The sequence below is a fragment of the Eriocheir sinensis genome, chromosome 29 (genome assembly GCF_024679095.1).
Source record: "Eriocheir sinensis breed Jianghai 21 chromosome 29, ASM2467909v1, whole genome shotgun sequence".
NCBI classification, from domain to species: domain Eukaryota; kingdom Metazoa; phylum Arthropoda; class Malacostraca; order Decapoda; family Varunidae; genus Eriocheir; species Eriocheir sinensis.
The window spans coordinates 13,202,945-13,210,225 of record NC_066537.1 but is presented as its reverse complement, the minus strand read 5'-3'; the positions used below and the strand labels follow the sequence as shown (position 1 = coordinate 13,210,225).

At 42.7% G+C, this 7,281-nt stretch overlaps 1 long non-coding RNA gene across 1 annotated transcript; it reads left to right on the top strand.

The window, feature by feature from the left end:
• Positions 1 to 563: 563 nt before the first annotated feature.
• LOC127005302 (uncharacterized) lies at positions 564 to 6,386 on the top strand. Its single transcript, XR_007758421.1, has 3 exons — positions 564 to 626; positions 5,364 to 5,453; positions 5,596 to 6,386. It is a non-coding gene; the product is annotated as an uncharacterized LOC127005302 (long non-coding RNA).
• Positions 6,387 to 7,281: the final 895 nt, after the last annotated feature.

Below are 7,281 nucleotides of genomic sequence, written 5' to 3'. Positions count from 1 at the left end.
TTTCTTCGTTTCTGTCTCCCTAATTTCCTCTCGTCTTTTACTTACCTATAAATAAGACTGTACCTGCCTATCTTTTCCTTTTTTTTTCTTCGTTTGTACCTCCCTTTTTTTTACAGCAGAGGAGACAGTGCAAGGGGGAAAAAAAAGACAATAATGAAAAAAAAAGCCCGCTATTTACTGCTCCTTTCGTCCTTTACTTACCTATATATTAGCCTCTGTACCTACCTATCTTTTCCTTTTTTTCTGCGTTTCTACCTCCGTACTTTCCTCTCGTCTTTTACTTACCAATACATAAGCCTCAGTGCCTGTCTATCTTTTCCTCGTTTTTTCTGCGTTTCTACCTCCGTACTTTTCTCTCGTCTTTTACTTACCTATTGTAACGACCCTTCAAGGCGTACGCTCGAGGGTCGTTCCCGGGTGCTCGTTCCACTTAACAAACCATCACCTTCATCCTAATAACGAGCCCCAACCATCAGACCTCGACACCTCGAGCGAAGCAAGCCGGGCTTCATCAGAAGCTATATAAGCACCCGGCCTGCCAGTGGGAAGCAGTCTAGCCTCATCGGGTGTTAAGGTGTCTACCTCTCACTGGATTTATATCATACAGCGACATCACCTCATTGGCGGTAAGGTACAGGGACGGATATACCGAGGAGGATACATCACCTATTGTTTCATTGTTTCTGTTATTCATCTCACCCTGTCACAAAGGGTAATTACTGATCATACCTGGGGATATTCTTTGATCTGTGTAAAATTAAGTGTAATTTAAGTATAATTATGTCTTTAATTTAACGGTTTTACTTTAGAGTTGTTATTTCACTAAAAGCTGTCACCCCTTCTTTTGGTGACTTAACACTATATATATGCCTCTGTACCTGCCTATCTTTCCTTTTTTTTTAGTTTCTTCCTCCGTACTTTCGTCTCGTCTTTTACTTACCTATATATAAGCCTCTGTACCTGCCTCTTTTCCATTTTTTTCTTCGTTTCTATCTCCCTACTTTCCTTTCTTCCTTTTCTTAATTATATGTCAGTTTCCTTACTTGTCTACCTCCCTATTTTTTCGTCCTTACCTGCATCCCTTCTATCCTGCCTTCCTTTCTTTCCTTCCTTTTTACCTACAACTTTCCTTCTTTCCTTTCTTCCTTTCTATCTACTTATGCCTAGCCATCTACCAAACTTCCTGTCTACTTGCCCATCTCCCTTTCTACGTTTCTTTTTCTTTTTCTTCTTTCATTATTTATTTCCTTCCATTTTTCATTCTTTCATTCATTCCTATTCATCTGCCTACATACCTTCTTTCCTAACACTCTACCTTTCTTTCTTTTTCTTCCTTCCTCTCCTTTTTCTTCCTTAATTCCTTCCTTCCTCTTTTTTCTTCCTTCCTTCCTTTATTCATTCATTCTTACCTACCTACTGACCTAACTACCCATTTACCTATATTCCAACCTACCTACCTCTGCCTTCCTACCAAACACACACAAACCTACCTATCAACCTCCCTATTATCTACCTTTCCACCTCCTTCCTTTCCTTTCCGCCCTGCCTACCATCCCTTACCCATACGCCTCCCAATCCGCCTGCCTACCTACCCGGCGCCCCCAAGGTAATTAGCATGCAGGTGGAGGTAAGGGACTGATTTGGGTATTCATATATTCCAAAGTCTGCTAAGGTTTTCCCCTCCTCTTTCCCTTCCTCTTCCTCTTTCCACCCCTTTGCTCTCTCGCCCTTTCTTTCAGCATGTATTCGTTTGCTGTGTTCCTCCTCTTCCTCTTTCGCTTTCTCTTTTGCTTCTTCCTGTTTCCCTTTCCCTTGATTTTCCTGTTTTTCCCTTCGTCCTTCATCGTCTTTCCGTATTTTATCTTTCTTCAGTTTCCGTTTGTTTTCTTTTATCATTCCCGTTTTCCGTATCTTTTTCCCTTTCCGTTTTCCGTATCCCTTTTTCCCTTTCAACTGTCTCCTGTTTCCTTCTCTCCATCTTCTTTCCCTGTTTCATCTTTCTCCTGTTTTCATTTCCATTTTTAAAACTTTTTCTAAGGTTTTGTTCTTTTTTATCCTGCCTGCTTTCCTCCTTCCTTCGTCTTGTTTCTATTTTTGCGTTATTTATTTTCTTTACCTTATTTTTTGTACCTGCTAACAATCCCTTCCTCATTGTGTCTCTCTCCCTTGTTTCTTCTTCCTTTTAGTTTGCCTCACTGCACTTCCCTCTCTTCATAACCTCCCTGTTCATTCTTGTTTCTTCTGTTCCTTTCCTTCCCTCCATCCACCTTTACCCTTCACTTGTTCTCCTTCCGTCTACTTATTCTCCTTTCTTTCCCTTTTTTCCTTTCTTTTCTTTCTCATTCTTATCCCTTTTCTACTGGCTAATTTTATCTTCCCCTTTATTACTCCTTTATCGTCTACCTTGGCTATCCTTTCCTCCTTTCTCTACTTTTTTTCCCTATTTTCTTTGTCCATATTTTTTATTATGACTATTCCATCTTCGGTTCATATTTTCTCCCTCCTTTCTAATGCTCGCCTTTCTATCCTAATTTTAGTATATTGTCCTCCTCCTTCCGTTCCTTCCATCTCACGTTCCCCTCCACTCCTCTTTCCTTCTCTTTCTCGACCTACTTTGGCCTACTTAGCTTTCCTATCCGTTTCGTCTCTCGTCGCTCCTCGCCTTCCCTTTCGTCTTTTTCCTTTGTTACAATTGTTTTCTTCTTAGGCCTAATCTCTTAAATTGTCTACTTTTTTTTCCTTGGACGGAGATCAGAGCTCAGTAAGACCCCTAAATCCCTCTCGCACCCAGACCTACTTAGGAGAGTGTCATTTAAGCAATAGTTATGTGAGGGGTTGTTCCTACCTACACTCAGAATATTGCACTTCCCTACATTGAACTCCATCTGCCATTTATCCGCCCAGTCATACAATCTGTATTGACATCTTTTCTTTCTCTTCACCCTCCATCGTTTGCTTCTTTCTTCACTTTTTTCTTTTTTTCCCATTTCTGCCCACTTTTCTTTCTTGTCGTTTGTTTATCTTTCATTCATTCCTCTCCTATTTCTACTGTTTTTCTTTCTGCTATCTTCATCTTTTTCCCCCATCGTCTGCTTTTTCCTTTCTCTCTTCCCTTTCGTTATTCCTCCGTACACTTTCTGCCTTATCTCTCCTTCCTCTTTCGGTACGCTTGTCATCTGCATATTCTCTTCCTCCCTTCCTTCTCTCTCTTTCCTCTCACTCCCTACTTTCTCTGTTCTATTGCCTCCCCCTTTTCAACCATCTGCAGTCTGCTTGTTAATTTCCTTCCTTCGTTTCTGCTTGTTAATTTCCTTCCTTCGTTTCGTATTTCCCTTCTCTTTCTGTCCCATTTCCTTCTATTTTTGCACCATTTGTATACTTATTTCTTCCCTTCCTTTTCTCTCTCCCTTTCTGTCACTTTTCCTCCTTTTTTTTCGTCGCTATGTAGTCTGAGTATTCTTTTCTTTTTTTCTCTTGCTCTTTTATCTTATCTCCTGCATTTCCTTCCTTTCGTTCCCCTGTTGTCGGTTTCTCTCTCTCCTTCCTTCCGTCTCTCTCTTCCTCCCTTTCGTCAACCAGTCGCTTGTTTATTTTTTTCCCTTCCTCCTCTTTCTCCTTCTCACACCCTTCCTTCTCTCTCTGCCTCTTCCCTCCTCTTCGTACACCTGTAGTCTGCATTTTGTATTTCTTCTTTCGCTTCCTCTTTTCTCCTCTTCCGCCTCCTCTCGCCTGCTTTTTTCTCCGCTTCTTGCTCTTTCCCTCTCTCTGCTTTCTTATAATTTTATCTTTCTTCCTTCCTTCTTTCCCTACCTTTTCTATCATCTTTTCACCTCCTTTTCGTCTACCTATTTTCTGCTTATTGCTCACACTCTTCCCCTCCTCCCTCTTTTACATTTTCCCTACCTTTTCTGCCCTGTTTTCCCTTTCTTTTCCTTTTCTCTCCACCACTCTTCTGTTTCTTCCCGTCCTTCCTTCTCTACTTATTTTACATTCCTCTCTTCCCTCCATCCTTTCGTTCACATGTCGCCTCCTTATTTCTTTACCTTTTTTTTCTTATTCTTTCAATACTTTTTCTGTCTTTCATATTTCTTTTCCTCCACCACTTGTACTTATTCTTACCTTCCTTTCCTCTCTCTTTCCTTCTCCCCTTTCTGCTCTTTCCTCCTTCTCGTCGTCCACCTGTAGAGTGCATATTCTTTTCCTTAATGTGCTTTTTTTCTTCATCATTCATCTGTAAACTTCTTCCATTCTTTGACTTTCTCTTTTCCTACACTTTCTCTACCTGTCGCTTGCTTTTTTCTCCCCTTCTTCCCTTCCTTCCTTCTCCACCTCTCCCTTCCTTTCCTTCATCCACCTTCTGCCTGCGTATTCCTCCCCTTTCTTCCTTCTCTTTCTTCCTTATTTTCGTTCACCTGTAATTTGCATGCTATTTTCTTTTTCTCGCTCCCTCTTTCCTCCTTTTCCTCAACAAGTCTCCTGTTTATATCTCTCCTTCATCCCTCTCTCTTTTCCTCTCAATCCCTGTCCTCTTCTGCTCTATTTCGTCCACTTGTCGCTTCTTTATTTTCCTTCTCTATATCTTTCCCCCTTTCTTTGTCCTCTTTCCTCCTCCTTTCCGTTCACCTAAAAGTCTTCACATTCTTTTCTCTTCTTCGCTCCCCTTCTCCTCCTTTTCGTCCACCCGTCGCTTGCTTACTTCTCCACTTTCTTCCCTAACTTATTCCCTTTCTGCCTCTTTCCCTCTTCTTTCCTTCCGCCTGTCGCCTGTTTATTACCCTCCTTCGTTCCCTCTCCCTCCTTCCCTCCTCTCCACTTCTCCCCAGCTCGTTATTCGCGGTGACTGCGAGGGGATTTATTTTCTGTAGGACATTTATTTTTCCGTGTGGGAGCTAAATCCGATTTCCTTTCTCTCTTTCTCTCTCTCTCTCTCTCTCTCTCTCTCTCTCTCTCTCTCTCTCTCTCTCTCTCTCTCTCTCTCTCTCTCTCTCTCTCTCTCTCTCTCTCTCTCTCTCTCTCATTTATTGGGTACGATTTGGTTGTTATGACTGGTTTACCTTTTGAATGTATTGATGAACTGACTGGTTGGTTGGTTGGTTGATTTATTGATTGGTTGATTGCTGGACTGATTGATTGTCTGGTTGATTGACTGGTTAAGATGAAAACAAACCAGCAACGAGCAAAATCATTAAAAATATGACTAGAAAACAGGTGAGCACAAAACACTATTGCTATGGGTCACGTCAGCCAGGGAGACGAGTGTAAATCTTTATAGGAATAGGAATGATGTTAACCGGCCTGAAGCAAGCAAGAACATCCACCACTTAGCAGGTCTTATAGCTACTCTTTTTTTACTTATTCATTAGGTGTACTGCCTCCCTCTCACTGGCCAGACAGAAGCAGCGAGCCATGTGGGGGACCAGCTGTACTACACAAGAACGTGACCCGTAACACAGGTGAGATCTAATTACAGGTTGCCAAGAGGAGGACAACTAATAAATATTTTAGTTTATTTAATTTATTTCATTTTGGATTATGTTTTCGTCCTTTCGCTAAGCCTTTTCACTAATTAAATTCTTTTCCTGTTGACATTCACAGAGGAGGAGGAGAAGAACGGCGGAGGAGGAAGAGGAGGAGGAGGAGGAGCACAAAAGAGTACAAAGGAAAAGCAAACAGCAACAGACCTCTTGATCCTAACTAGGCTGTTTGTTGTTGGTACCATCTCTAATCTACGAGTCAGAGGCACAGGGCAGCAAAGGTGAAGGAGGAGGAGGAGGAGCACAAAGACACAAAGAAAGAACAAACAGCAGACCTGATGATCCTTACGAAGCTGTTTGTGACAAGCTCCTTCCCACCCCCACCCCCATCCCTCATTCCAAAACTGTCAGGAAAGGAACTGTGCAGTATGGAAGAACTGCATGGAAATTATGTAGGAAAGAGAGGAGGAGGAGGAGGATAATCAGGTGTTTTGTTTTTTTCCTCCGCGTGTGTTCGGGTCACATAAAGAAGATTATCAATATTTTTTTCCTTGACAGCGGATTACAAGGAGGATCAAAGGTTATGTAATTAAGGCTCCGGAAAATGATGATTATAAGTGTGTGCGTGTGCCAGTGCGTGTGTGTGTGTGAACCAGAGCCGTGGGAAGGAGGGGAGGGAGGAGCTGGACACCTTTAAGAGAGCTCAAATATATCTTTTCCATTTTTTCCTTTTTTTTCAATTGGTTGTATTGCGGCGGAGCTTCGGGTCTGCAGCGATGCAGAATTTTTGGCATATATTCATTTTTATTGTTATATTATTAAATTATTCCAAGTTCTTTGAGAGTGAGTGGAGTGGAGTGTCTTTTCCATCATTTTTGTCCCTGTCCCTGTCCGTGTGTGTCAAATATAAAAAAAAAAAGGCGAATCCAGACTACTACTAATAACATTATTAACAATATTAATGATGAAAAATGAAAAAAATATATTAAGGAAAAGAAGAACGAGTAAAAGAGGAGCGCAAAAGAGAGGTAAGTAGATGAAAAAAAGGAGAAAGTACAATGAAATTGAAGAGTAAACAAATACAAGAGCAAGAAGATAAGGAAGAACAGTAACAGCAACGAAGCCAAGGGCGGCAGAGGCTGAGTGGTCAGCGTGAGGTCGCGGCGCCCAGGAGGACGCAGGGTCATGTATCGTCCGGGTCGACAATGAACTGGCAAATTTTCAGTCCCAGCAGAGTGGCCTAAGGGCCCGTCCAGACGAGGGGCAGTTGACCGCCGGGTACTCCCCGTCGATCGTATATTCCTCGCTTGTTTAGCAGGGTTACCAGGTCGAACAGTTGGTGGAGGGTTTTTCCCAATACCAGGCGCACATAGCAGACCGGGCACTCCAGGGCAGGCAGCGGCTGATAGCACAACCGGACTGAGAGTAGCACAACATGGACTACAGCAAGAGTGCTGCCTATATAGGTCAATTAATTGCACGGTGGCTTCCCTTGACCACACCTGTTCTTTGCCACACGGGACAGACATGTTCTCCTGTCAAGTGTACAGTTGAAATCTGAAACTGACTGCAAGGGAGTTCCGCAGGTTAACTTCGTGTGTCTGGCAACATGCTCTCTACATTCCAACCAAGCCAGCACGCATTGCCTCGCCCACGGGCAAGGGCACTTGAATGATTTGCCCGTAGTTTTCCCGCTTCTGACGTCATCTTCGCTCCCACCATCAAAACAGTTGAAGCAGTATGATATCTGGTAACAGTGTTAGCACGGCGGGCAACTGCCCCTCGTCTGGACGGGGCTTAAGACTAC